Source organism: Lathamus discolor, chromosome 2 (assembly GCF_037157495.1).
Source record: "Lathamus discolor isolate bLatDis1 chromosome 2, bLatDis1.hap1, whole genome shotgun sequence".
Classification (NCBI taxonomy): Eukaryota; Metazoa; Chordata; class Aves; order Psittaciformes; family Psittacidae; genus Lathamus; species Lathamus discolor.
In genome coordinates, this window is record NC_088885.1 from 43,695,843 (window position 1) to 43,709,417 (window position 13,575).

The window sequence follows — 13,575 nt, forward strand, 5'->3', positions numbered from 1 at the left end:
TCAGCATGCTGCTGTTTAAAGAGGAATAGCTGAATGCAGAGGGGCCTGCTCTTGGCAATACGGGAGCCCTGCAGGAACCTTTTGGTTTCCAGAGGAAAACCCCTCAATTCTGTGGGAGTCCTACAGTCATGGAAAGGGTTGGCTGGGCCTCTGGGGAGCAAAAAACCTAGCACCTACAGAAAGGAGAGAGCACTGGACACAGCTCTCTCTAAGGCAGACTGTGGTTTTGCCACGTTCAATAAGTTATATCTGTATCTAAAAAAGAAAAAGATTGAAGAAGTGACTAGAAATGCAGTTTAAATAAAACAGTCTATAAAACTAGGCAGGAAAATACTGGGAGACCTCAGTGGAAAATCCCAGAAGAGGTGGGTGTCCCAATGTGTGCCCTTTCCAGGCCCCTGTCACAGAGCCTGGAATCTCATTAGGTCATGTTTACCGAAGGCGCTTGTTTTCTGTCTTCTGATTCAGCCAGCAACAGGACATGTCCTAAGTGACCACCGATGGAGCCAGCCCTATTCATGGATTAGGGCTGCCATGGAAACTCGGTTTGCAGAGCTCACCACTGCAAACACCTAATGAATGGCCAGGTCAGCACCAGAGATTAAAGGGGAGGGAAGAAGAGAGTTGAGCAACTGTTTGCTGAATTCATTTCAGGAGCTTTCCTGGAATAGTGCAATATTTAAAAAATTGGAATGAAGAGTTTTAGTTAAAACCAGAGAGAGGATTCCCCTGGTTTGAGAAAAGGGTTGTGATTTGGATGCATTCAACGAATGAAGCACAGTAGCAGAGCTGAGCTAAGTATTGATTTAAGTTCAGAATAACCTTAAAAAATCTGAAAGAGGTTTAATGATCAGCCATATGCTGAAAATTAATCCCTGAGGGTTTATTGTTTAATGTAATAATTTACACAACTCGTTATCATCCACTAGATTAGGAGTTATACTTGTGATTCTGATTCTGAGAAAAATCGCATATCCAGGTTTTGACTGTATGGATCCATTGGCCAGCTAATTTCAGGTGTGTTAAAAGTAGGACTGGCTGTTTCACCACCTGGAAAATAAACCTTCTCTTACAACCTCAGACAATGAAGTTTGCAGCAAAGCGTATTTTAACAAGCATCTGTTTTGTTGGAGGGGGAGTTCGGTTTTGGGTGTTCATTTTTTTTTTTAGGTTTGGGTTTTGGTTTTGGTTTTTTTTTTTAGTATCTGAAATGATGCATTTTTTCCTTCTAAGTCACATGCCTGGGGGATAGCCTGTGTCTCGGGAGACCTAGATTTACATCCTGCTCTTTTATAGTCTTCCTTATGACCTAGAACAAGTTTCTCTGTCACAGGAGTTGAGAGAAATGTAGGTGTGCTCTCCACAGCTTGGTGGTATCTACCCCAAGAGCCACCTGTATGTTGTGAAATGCTCAGCTGGAACCTGGGTGCCTGGGAGGCAGCTCTGCTGTGAAACCCAGTGCAGATGCATGGAAAACACCTTAAAAGCCCAGAGTGCGATTTGTCACCTCAGTCTTTAGACCTGGAGGGAGCAGTGACGGCTGATGTGGTTTTAGTAATTTCTTGCTTAAACCATTGCTTTTAGACGCAGCTGTGAACAGCACAGTCAGGTTAGAAGAAAGAGCTAGTACTGTTAGATGTAGCAGTTATATGAAAGCCTGGGAGATAGTTCCAGTGTTCTGGTAGGTGTATCTTCCTAGTTAGATACTGATGTCCTGAATGTTATTACTTGACTGTGTTTTTCAGTCAGTTGGGCACACATTTTTGAGATCTTTGGTTTAAAACCCATGTCCTTAGCAAGGGAAATGTCAGAAAACACATTATTAAACTCAACATTGAACCCATAGATCATTTTCCAGACTGTAAAACTTTTTCTGTCTCGGTGGAAGACACCATGGTTTGACATTCTTTGTTCTTCACAAATCCAAGTTAGGAAGTCCTTTTTATCAGAGTTATTCCTATTTGCTATGAGGCAGTTGCTTAATACTGTGTTCAAGCATCTTGCCAAAGTTAAACTGATCGGTCATTCCCCAGATTTTCAATTTCTGCTAAGATAGTGTGTCAATCTTTCCCTACTACTTTGGGGCCCCATAAACGCTCAGGCCCCATAAACACTCATGAGTTTCTAATGGCTCAGCAGTTTATCCTGGTTAAGCTGAAAACTGTATTTCCTCACTCCTTCCCCATGTTGGTCTTACACAGAGAAGTTTGAGGGTCTAAAACTCTGCCGAATGGAAAAAACTTAAGCAGGGAAGAAGTGCTGGAAATCAACCAAACTCACTGGCAAAGTCTTCATTTATTGGATTTATTGGAAAGGAGGCCAGGATCTGTGGACATAAAGCTAAAGAGGGACAGACGGTGGGTTACGTAAAGCTACGGCCAAGCAGTAAACACAAGAAAACATTCAAGACTCATACAGTGCTATCTAAATTATCTTTTTGTAGCAGCACACTGCAGAAGTATGAATCAAAAGAAGGGAAACTGCTAAAGTTTGATCTCCTAATGTAACTGGGACCATCTGTGCGGGTGTAGATTTATAGGTTCTCTGTGGGCACGGGCACCACTGCAGAGGTACTGCAGCATCTTGCTTCACACGCGCACATGCAAAACCCAGCCACCCCTGTTGTTCTGATTCTCCTGGGAGATGTGACTTGAACATTTGTGATTTTATGTTCAGAGGGATCTGTTTTGATTCAAAGAGATCTGAATAAATTTTGTCTCTTGGCCTGTGGCTCAATATGTAAAAGTCCACATGCATGTGCACTATGGCTTGTTCTGACTGAGATGCCTCAAAGCTGCTTTTCTCTGCTTATAGAAATGTTAATAGTTTCTTGCTAAATACACTAAAGAGGCTCCTTACATCCCCATTTACATATGTTTTGTATTATCTGTGTTTTTGCATTTCATGGTTTATTCTACCCTCCCACAACTTGCCACTATCCCTTTCATTAACCCTAATTGAAAGCTGACATTTTCTGATTTATTATTCAAAGTCCTCTTAAAGTTGCAAGTCAGAAGAATAGCTGTGCCCCTGCTTGGTTAAAGGAAGACATTTACTACCAAATTTTGTCTTTCCTTTGCTTAAAAATACTTTTTCCTCTGCCCTAAGTAAGAGATGAAAAGATGACCCTACAGAGCAAAAGTCTCCATTAAATCAGCCATTGGAGAGGAGACAGCCTGGGGTTTTCATTTGAGTTTATTTTGGTTTGTGCTTAAATATATTTTGTTAACCCATGTCGGAAAAAAAAGGGGGAGGAAGTTGCTAGAAGAAGGGCAATTGCATCCTCCCACTGGAGTTAGACTCCAGCTCCTACAAGCTACCCTTTCTTGGGAGCTGATGTGATTTCCCTTGGATTTTGCTTCTGCAGGCAGGGTGTTTTATCTGCCTTTTAACCTCTGACCCAGAGGTGTGACCTTTTCACTTTTATCTCTTTCAGAGTAAGCCTGGGCCCTGTCAAAGTTCCCTGCGAGACTAATGGTAAGTGCGGAGCAAGAAGGGTCATTTCTGACGGTAAAGAGGACAGAACACTGCTGTGGGTGGTGGTGAGGTGCATCTCCAGGACAGGTAGCTGTGGTTGTGCAGCCCCAAGCAGCCATCTCTGACAACACCCCTGACACCAAGCAGCAATGATGGCCTGGCTGCAGGCAACAGAGGTCTAATCCCCACTAAACCCATCTTTGCCTCCTACCCTAGCAATGCAGCAGCAATGAATAAAAGCATAACCAGTTTTAGGAGAGATGCTTGCTTATATCCTTTTGCTTAAAGTAGATGGATTAGTCCTTATATAAAATAGCTCCTGCAGTCTCCTGTCTTTCTACAGAGAAGTCTTCTCTGTGGCCTTGAAAGCAAGATGCATTGAGCTTTAAAAATGTATGTTCAGTTCTTCTATTTTACAGATCCATAAAACCTGGTTTCTGGGTTGTCTCAACAGCAGCAATATCAGCAACAGCATCTCTCTGCCTGACAAGGACAGAAAATCAGCCTAAGACAGATGTATCTGTGATAAAGAGCTGCATGGGAGGTCTCCTGCCCAGATCTTTTCTTCTCCTGCCCAGATCTTTTCTAATGCTGGAGCAGGAAGAGAAGCTGCAAAAGTGATGTGTTTGTTTCCCCTTTGTGATGCTGGCACCTGTTTCAGAGCCTGGGCAGTGACTTCTGTGATGGGTCCTGCTTGTCCTGCTCAAGCAGCAAGGGAGGGCAGCCACACAGGAGACAGGAGGCAGAGGCTCACCCTGCCTCAGGCTACTTCATGATGGCTTGGTATGTGTGGAGCAAAAGTATTCCTTCAGGCTGCTTTATTTCCTGACCTTAGTGGAGAAGAGGAAAGGAAAAAGCGAGTAACACCTACACACTGTGGGATTCCCTCCTTTTGTTTGGAAAAGAAAGTGCAGAAGGGAGTCAGAGAGCCAGGAAAAATGAGTAAGGTGCTTTGTGTGCTTTTGCTTCAAAGCCCACAGCCTACCTGTGTAGTTCCACTCTGTTCCAGTGGGTGTGAGTTTGGATCAGAGCTTGTTTTGAAAAAAGGGGTGTGAGGGGTGTGCAGAAAATTGCTTTACAAGAGAAGGTCCTGCATCACAGGGAAACCTCTCCACCACGCGCTGTGAGGAATGAAGTCTGGCTGGCGATCCCCACTGCAGGGAAGTGTGGGGAGGCGACAAATTGTGTTAGGCGAAGGGAGAGTTTGCACATATTTGGGTTTTATATGAAAAAAAATCCCACATAAATTTCCTGTGGAGAGGAAGGATTTCTCACACAAATTCCCTACAAAGAACACAGCTTCTTGCTACAGAAACCTTTCCAGTTTGAAATAGAAACATTTCTGTCTAACTTACCCTATAGGAGAGGACTCTGGCCCTCAGCTAGCCTCTGGAGGGGAACGTGGATCTGGAATGCAATCCTTATCGACATGGCTAGATATAGCTACAAAATGGAAATGAATTGCTGAGGTGAGCAGCTCGAGAGAGGACGCCTTCAACACCGGAGCAGGGGCAGAGATCAGCGTCCAGGAGCCTCAACTCAGAGCGCCGAGAGCCACCGACGGGGCTGCCCCGGAGCCGGCAGCTCCGCGGACGCGAGCAGGGACTCACAGGGGGCGGAGCCAGGAGCAGCGGCACCAGCGCTGAGAGGTTAAAAACCTGCCCCGGGGAGCGCGGGGACCCGGGCGGGTCGGGGCAGGTTGCGCGGGCAGGCGAGCGGGATGGGGAGCACCCGCCGTGTTACCGGGGCCCGCTCTGGGAGCTCTGCGCTACCTCCCCAGCGGTGGCAGCGTCGGCACCAGACAGAGCCGGTGAGACGGGAGGCTGCAGCGCGGAGCTCCGGGTATAGAGAGTGCCTGCACTGGTGAAGGAAAGGCGCACCACGGGCAGGGCTGCGCTCGGTGCTCCCTGGTGGAGGTCCTGCAGCAGGGGCTGAGCTGCGGGAGGCTGTCAATAGGCTGAAAGACGTCAGGGAAGCTGAGAGGAAGCAGGGCTGCTTGCTCCAGCCCCAAACTGTGCAGGGGCCTCAGGCTTCCCCTCTAGCTCATGGAGAAAAGAAGGAGGCCGTTATCCCGGGAAGCTGGGAATTAGTGACAAAAAAAAACAATGAAAAAAGGAGGAAAAGGACAATTAAAAGCAAGGGGCTTCCTCCTAAATCTGTTGTCCCCACGCAGAACCGCTTTGCTGTCCTGCAAGGGGCTAATGAGGAAATGCACTTGCACCATGAGCGACCAGCTGATGCACTGAACTACTGGTGCTGCAAGGAAAAAGTGGTGGGTCGTAGTAGTAGGGGCCTCTACTTCGAAAGGGATAGAAGCACTCGTCTGTCTGCCTGACCCGGTCTCAAGGGAGGTGTGTTGCCTGCCAGGGGCATGGATCAGGGATGTTGCAGAGAGGCTGCCTGCTCTAGTAAGTCCCATGGACTGTTACCCACTTCTAGTGATCCATGTGGGTGCTAGGGATATAGATAGTAGTAGCCTGGGGAACATGAAGAAGGACTACAGAGCCCTGGGAGAGGTGGTTAGGGGCTCTGGAGCTCAGACAGTCTTTTTGTCAATTCTCCAGGATACCGGGGAGGACCCCAAAAAGGCCAGGAGGATTGGCCAGGTTAATCAATGGTTAGAAAGGTGGTGCCATAGTCAGGGGTTTGGGTGTCTTGACCACAGGACCTAAGTTAGTAGCCCAGGTCTACTGGGGGCTGGTGAAGCTGCTCTGATAAAGAAGGGGAAGAGTGGTTTTGGTAGGAGGCTTGCCAGACTGGTCAAGGAGGCTTTAAACTAGATGTGTTGGGGGAGGGGGGCATCATTCCGTCCCAACACACACAGTCAGTTGCCAGCACCTATAATAAATGCTCGGAGCAATGTAGTGATATTCCAGCCACTCCAACCAATGAGCCGGCTTCATTTGGTGCTCAGCTCAGATGCCCTATACAAACACCCATAGCATGGGGAACAAACAAGAGGAATTAGAGATGCGTGCACGTCTACGGGGGTACGATATAAGAGGCATCACAGAAACATGGTGGGATGGCTCCTATGACTGGAGTGTTGGAATGGAAGGTTACAGGCTCTTTAGAAAAGACAGGCCTGGCAGGCGGGGTGGAGGAGTTGTACTTTATGTTAGGGATAGGCTGGAGAGTATGGAACTCTATCTGAGGACAGGTGATCAGTAAACGGAGAGTTTGTGGGCCAGGGTTAAAGGGAGAACAGCGATGGGAGACATTACTGTGGGGATCTGTTACAGACCGCCTGATCAAGAGGAACCTGTGGATGAAGCACTCTACAGACAGATAGGAAAAGCCTCACGCTCACTGGCTCTTGTTCTCATGGGGGACTTCAACCACCCTGACATCTGTTGGAGGCGCAGTACAGCCCGGCACAAGCAGTCCAGGAGGTTCCTCGATTGTGTGGAAAACAACTTCCTTCTGCAAGTAACAGAGGAGCCAACAAGGTGAGGTGCCATGCTTGACCTCGTGCTGACCAACAGGGAAGGGCTGGTTGGAAATGTGATGCTCCAGGGCAGCCTCGGATGCAGCGACCACGAGGTGGTCAAATTCGAGATCCTCCAGACAGTGAGAAGAGCGTGTAGCAAGCTCACTGCTCTGGGCTTCAGGAGAGCAGACTTTGGCCTCTTCAGGAACCTGCTTAGTAAGGTTCCGTGGGATATAGCCCTAGAGGGCAGGGGGGCCCAAGACTCTTGGTTGATATTTAAGGATCACCTGCTCCAAGCTCAGGAGTGTTGCATCCCAACTAGAAGGAAGTGCAGCAGGAGGGCCAGGAGACCTCCTTGGATGGATAAGGAGCTGCTGAGGAAAATTCAAAGGAAAAAAGAGGCTTATAAAAGGTGGAAGCAAGGACAGGTGGCCTGGGAAGAATACAGGGTTGTTGTCCAGGAAGCTAGGAACCAGGTTAGGAAAGCTAAGGCCCAGTTAGAATTAAACTTGGCTAGGGATGTTAAGGATAACAGGAAGGGATTCTATAGGTATGTAGCGAATAAAAAACAGACTAGGGACAACATAGGCCCCCTGGGGAAGCTTTCGGGAGAACTGGCTACACAGGATTTGGAGAAGGCTGGGGTTCTGAATGACTTCTTCGCCTTGGTCTTCACTGGCAAATGCTCTGACCGCACCACCCAAGTCTTGGAAGGCAGATGCAGGGACTGTGGCAGTGAAGACCCTAGGCCCACTGTAGGAGAGGATCTGGTTCGAGACCATCTTAAGAACCTGAACATACACAAGTCCATGGGACCCAATGAAATCCATCTGTGGGTCCTGAAAGAGCTGGTGAATGACATTGCTAAGCCACTGGCCATCATATTTGAAAAATCATGGCAGTCAGGTGAAGTTCCCGACAACTGGAAAAAGGGAAATATAACCCCCATTTTCAAGAAGGGGAAAGTGGAAGACCCGGGGAATTACAGACCAGTCAGTCTCACCTCTGTGCCTGGCAAAATCTTGAAGCAGATTCTCCTGGAAAGCATGCTAAAGCACATGAAAAACAACAAGGTGCTTGGTGACAGCCAGCATGGCTTCACTAAGGGGAAATCCTGCCTCACCAATTTGGTGGCCTTCTATGATGAGGCTATGGAACTGACAGACAGGGGTAGAGCAGTTGATGTCATCTACCTGGATTTGTGCAAAGCGTTTGACACTGTCCCACACGACATCCTTGTCTCTAAATTGGAGAGATATCAATTTGATAGGTGGACCACTTGGTGGATAAAGAACTGGCTGGATGGCCGCACGCAAAGAGTTATGGTCAATGGCTCAATGTCCGGCTGGAGACCAGTAACGAGTGGTGTCCCTCAAGGATCAGTGTTGGGACTGGTCTTGTGTAACATCTTTGTTGCTGACATGGACAGTGGGATTGAGTTTGCTGATGACACCAAGCTGTGTGGTTCGGTTGATACCCTGGAGGGAAGGAATGCCATCCGGAGGGACCTTGACACACTTGTGAGGTGGGCTGATGCCAACCTCATGATGTTTAACCATGCCAAGTGCAAGGTCCTACACCTGGTTTGGAGCATTCCCAGGCACAGCTACAGGTTGGTCAAAGAAGAGATTCAGAGCAGCCCTGCGGAGAAGGACTTGGGGGTGCAGGTCGATGAGAAAATGAACATGAGCCGGCTTCAGTGTGTGCTCACAGCCCAGAAAGCCAACCGTATCCTGGGCTGCATCAAAAGGAGCATGACCAGCAGGTCGAAGGAGGTGATCCTGCCCCTCTACTCTGCTCTTGTGAGACCTCACCTGGAGTATTGTGTACAGTTGTGGTGTCCTAAACATAAAAAGGACATGGAACTGTTGGAACAAATCCAGAGGAGGGCCACAAGGATGATGTGGGGACTGGAGCACCTCCCTTATGAAGGCAGGCTGAGAAAGCTGGGGCTGTTGAGCCTGGAGAAGAGAAAGCTACGTGGAGACCTTATAGCAGCCTTCCAGTATCTGAAGGGGGCCTATAGGGATGCTGGGGAGGGACTCTTCATTAGGGACTGTAGTGACAGGACAAGGGGTAACAGTTTAAAACTGAAACAGGGGAGGTTTAGATTAGATGTAAGGAAGAAGTTCTTTCCTGTTAGGGTGGTGAGGCACTGGAATGGGTTGCCCACGGAGATTATGAATGCTCCATCCCTGGCAGTGTTCAAGGCCAGGTTGGATGAAGCCTTGGGTGAGATGGTTTAGTGTGAGGTGTCCCTGCCCATGGCAGGGGGTTTGGAACTAGATGATCTTGAGGTCCTTTCCAACCCTAACTATTCTATGATTCTATGATTCTATGGAGCATAGCATGTGCTCAGCATCCAGTATAGAAACACTGGATAGCAAAGATTTGGGAATCTCCCCTCTTTAGCTCTCTTGTGACCAAAATACACTTTGTGCATATGCTGTAGCTCTAATAGTTCTGATCAGAGCCCACTAGAGTAAAACCAGTCACATATTAATAACACAGAACAACAAAACCAAGATGCTTTGCTATAAACAACACTTTTGCTTTTTATTACAATGCAGATGCTCCTAAGCATGAAGATGTCTTGTACACTTTAATGCACATGCCTCATTTCTTCATTATTTTTCTAGTGTGTGCTCTTTGATGGAGTCTACTCATCTGCAACATCTCTGCTCTCCCCTTAGAGCTGCCCACTGCATGCCAGAGTCTGGTGCTCATCCCAGCTTCCAACATGTGCCAATGGAACATGAATCATGGCTGGTGTTTGAGCTTTGCAGATGAAGTTTTAGATTTCCAGCTCTTTGATTGTGACAGTGATCTTAATTATCTTGTTGATTTTTACTTATAAAAATAATGTTAAGATAAGAAAAAGGAAAGTTCATGCAGAAATGAACCATCAGTGTCCACCTCTCAGTTGTACAAAATATCGATTCTGCATTTATTTTCTAAAATAATTTTCTTTCAAGAAACTTTTTTTTCTTTTTTTTTTTTTTTGGCCTTCATTGAAAGTTGTGGGCAGAAAAGTCATCTGCTTCACATCGATAGTGTCCTTTAAGCTAGTGGCTGAACTTGGCTTTTAAAAAGCACTCATTATTGTAGGGAAATGAATGGAAAGTAAATAGCCTTTCAATGGTCAGGATTAGTTGCAGTAATCTATCATAAATCATTGTAAAGTACAATATCAAAGAAAAGAAAAAAACTATTGAAAAATAGTATATTTTGCCACTGTGGTGGATCTTAAAGTTTTCAAATGTCTAATGTTAATTTTATCAGCTCTTCCTTGGAGACAAAAAAGCTTCTCAGCCTGCCATAGAAGCTGCTCTCCAGAACTGGGACCAGCTGTGCTAGATAATCTGTCCTAGTTTTTCTATCTTCCTGCCTTAGAATTTTCAGCTGCCACCACACGGTAATTTCTGATGAAGTTTCAAATGGCACTTCCTCAGGGTAGGATTTGAAACTGCCTATCTATTTCTTTTTTCTAGCTGTATTTACGTATCTTTATGATGAGCTGACTTCAAGGCCAGAAACCCACAACCCACCCTCTTACCTCACCAAGTACTTTATTAAAAATAGCTGACTTATGAAAACAAAGTTAGACAAAAGAGGAAGGGTCCAGTTTGGGTCTAGAAAAGCTGGGGTACAACTCTCAGCTCTGCCACAAAACTTCTCTGCAAGTAATTACTCTTCTTTACCCTCCACACATAAAATAGAGATATTAAAATGGTCAGTGGCAAAAGTGTCTCAAGCCTTGTCTCAAAACTTTCCATGTCGCTAAACTGTCCTGACTTGTTTACCCTCTGAATTTGAGCCTGTGGGGTATGAGAATCTGAGCCATTTTCAATCTTTTGTCTGAAACCACTTGGTTAAAAAGATCTTGGGCCACCGGCTTTTGGCAAAAGAGGATCACACAATAGAATTCCTGATATTGGCTTGTGGGACATCTCTGCTCACCTTCAGGCTTGAAGCTTGACATGCTGTACCTGACAGTGGTGTTAGCTGGAGTTTTGATTTTGGAAGCATTTTTATATGAAGGAAGCCAGAACACAGCCTCTGTTACACATGCATGAAAGTGCTTTGCTGAGATGTTATACTTCTTTCAGGCATATACCTGTTACCTGTTGGCAAAATGGCTTTACATGATGCACACTGCTTCTTTGCCAATAGACTTATTTATAGCAGTGCGCTGGTGAACAGTAAATTTCTTAAAGCAGGGAGACTCCTCAGATCCATATTTGTTTCAGTTTTGTCAGAGACAGACATTCCAACACCACATGCTTTTTTGCAATCCCCATTTCAGACATTTAATTGCAGGATGATTCAGGACAAAGCAGCCAAATTTCCCTATACAGTCAAAGCGAAGCAGTGTCTCCAAGGGTTTTCTAAGCATGGCTATTGGTTGTCCAGTGCTAGACAGTATGACTGTCTCCTCCCCAAATAATTTGGCCTCTAACAAGAAAGTCATGAATCAGACTGAAAAATCACAGGACTTCTTAAAAACAGAAAGGGAATTTTGTTTCCCTAAGTGCACTCATGTCAGGTTTTTGAGCTGATCCTCTCCAGCCATGATGGCAACACATTTACTATGTGGTTGAGCTCCATGTGGGCTCTCGGTTCCTAACTCTGGGACTTCTGTAGTAAAAAAAGTAGAAAGGCTCAGAAAATAGCTGATGGAGAGGTTTTCTTGCTTTCCTGCAGGCTGTTCACCCAGCAGCTTGGCAGCCTGTTGGCAGCTCTGGCTGGGAAGCCTTAGGGCCATGGCACCAATGGACAAGGGCCACCAGTTTGGAATCCCTCATGGTATGACAATCAGGGACCATGGGGCCATGTCCCCAGAGTTGATATGAAACAGGATTTTTTTCACGGAATGGAGAAGAATCTTACTCCTTTCCAGCTTCAAAGGGTCTGGATCCTGGGAGGCCCTGCACACAGATGGGTGATATCCAAGTATCTGATGTGCGCAGAAAACAGTGTCCAATTTGGTCTTAGGTCATTGTAGTTACAGATTTTCAGCTTCAGTGAGTCTGCTTCTGCCTTGTTCTTCCTCAAGTCAGGTTTCTATTCAATTCTATCAACCACTGCTTGCTGATCGCAGATTGATTTTCCAATCCTGTCCTTGGAAATTTGGTGCCACAGCTTTCATCATGCTAGTTTGTAACATTGCCTCTTTTATGTCACGTATTGTCTTCTCTTGATGACACTCAGTGTGGTGATTAGCACATTCAGACTCTACTTCCTGGGATATATGGTGATTTTAGGCAAACAAAATTAAAAAAAAAAACGAAGTAGAAAAAAGTGTTTCTGGAAATATTCATTCTGTTGCCTGAATGCATAAAGTGGCAAGAGGCAAATGAAAATTTTCATTAGCCTGTGGGAGGGACACAAAAGTTTGGGTTATAAGGACCTATTATTATTTCAGATTACATAAGGCTAAAGAGAAATCCTTTATGAGAATTTTTGGATTTGGTCATCTATTCCCTCCACATGCTATAAGCTCTCTGTCTCCTTCTTTGATGTGAGCTGATGTGTAACCTGGCTTCTGTAATTCCCATCAAACCTCCTTATAATATCGTTCATTCTAATGATGCCACTGATAACACTAAAACCAGTCAGTTCCCAAGGATACAGTGCAATAAATAATTTATATAGCATCCTCCCTATAAAGTAGCTTGAGGAAAACTTGACAATGAGAAATGGAGGAGACAGAAAAAAATTAAGGTAACACAACTTTCACAGGGGCAGTGGGAGAAAGTTTTGTACATTATAGAAAAGTTAAATACAGGCTGAGTCAAGACAAAGAGGTGAACTGTGGTAGAAATGGGAAATGTGCAATAAGAAAGTGCTCTTTTTCTGATAAGTGGAGAAATTGAGAATATACTTTGAGATTCAGGTTCAAAAAAGTGGTAACTGAAGAAACAAAAGAACTAGTAAAAGAGCACTTCAGGGAATAGGCATGGGGCAGAAGGACTGGAAAAATGTCAGTGTCTGGGGGCTCACAAGATGAGGCAAGCCTAAGATTTTAAAAATTGTGGAACACTTTGGCAATGCAGCAGAAACCACTGGAGTGAAATATTCTGCTCCCAGCAGGCAGCGCTCAGCCAGTGCTCTGACCTCTCTCCTCTTTGAGATACAGGATGATGAGTGTATCTGAACCTGTCTACATCAGGCAACATAGTGAACACACTAATGTGATGGATCTGATCCAGTTCATTTTAAATGGAGGAGGCTCAGGAGGCTCGAGATGAGCTGGCTTTTCTGGATCTGTGTGACTGTTCTCATGTGGACTGTGTCCTCATCTTAAAACTGGATCCTCTCTCACCACACAAGCTTCTAATAGTTGCCTTCAAGAGCACCGAGCAGTCCTGTTGGAGGAAAACCCAAGGTCTTCTCAAACATGCTTTGTTTTACTGCACTGAATATAAGGCTCAACAGACATGGTTGCTGGCAATGTGCTGTGAGACGAAAGGTGGCCGTGAAAAGCTGTGGCATCTGGGACCGTGTTTCCAAAGTGCAGGAAACCTGGTGTTACGGAGAAAAGGATGATCTGAACATTTTACACCCCAGCAGCCTCTCTGCAGCAAACAGGCATGAGCCTGTGAGGATTTAAATACAAATGTTTCTGATTTTGACCTGCCTCTAATTCCTTTTAATCCTTAAGATTA

The 13,575-nt window shown here is 45.7% G+C and overlaps 1 long non-coding RNA gene across 1 annotated transcript; it reads left to right on the forward strand.

Annotated features, from left to right (window-relative positions):
• Window positions 1–831: 831 nt before the first annotated feature.
• Window positions 832–11,811, forward strand: LOC136008009 (uncharacterized). The gene is made up of 5 exons (XR_010609944.1): window positions 832–1,017; window positions 3,437–3,477; window positions 4,840–5,126; window positions 6,720–6,926; window positions 9,547–11,811. It is a non-coding gene; the product is annotated as an uncharacterized LOC136008009 (long non-coding RNA).
• Window positions 11,812–13,575: the final 1,764 nt, after the last annotated feature.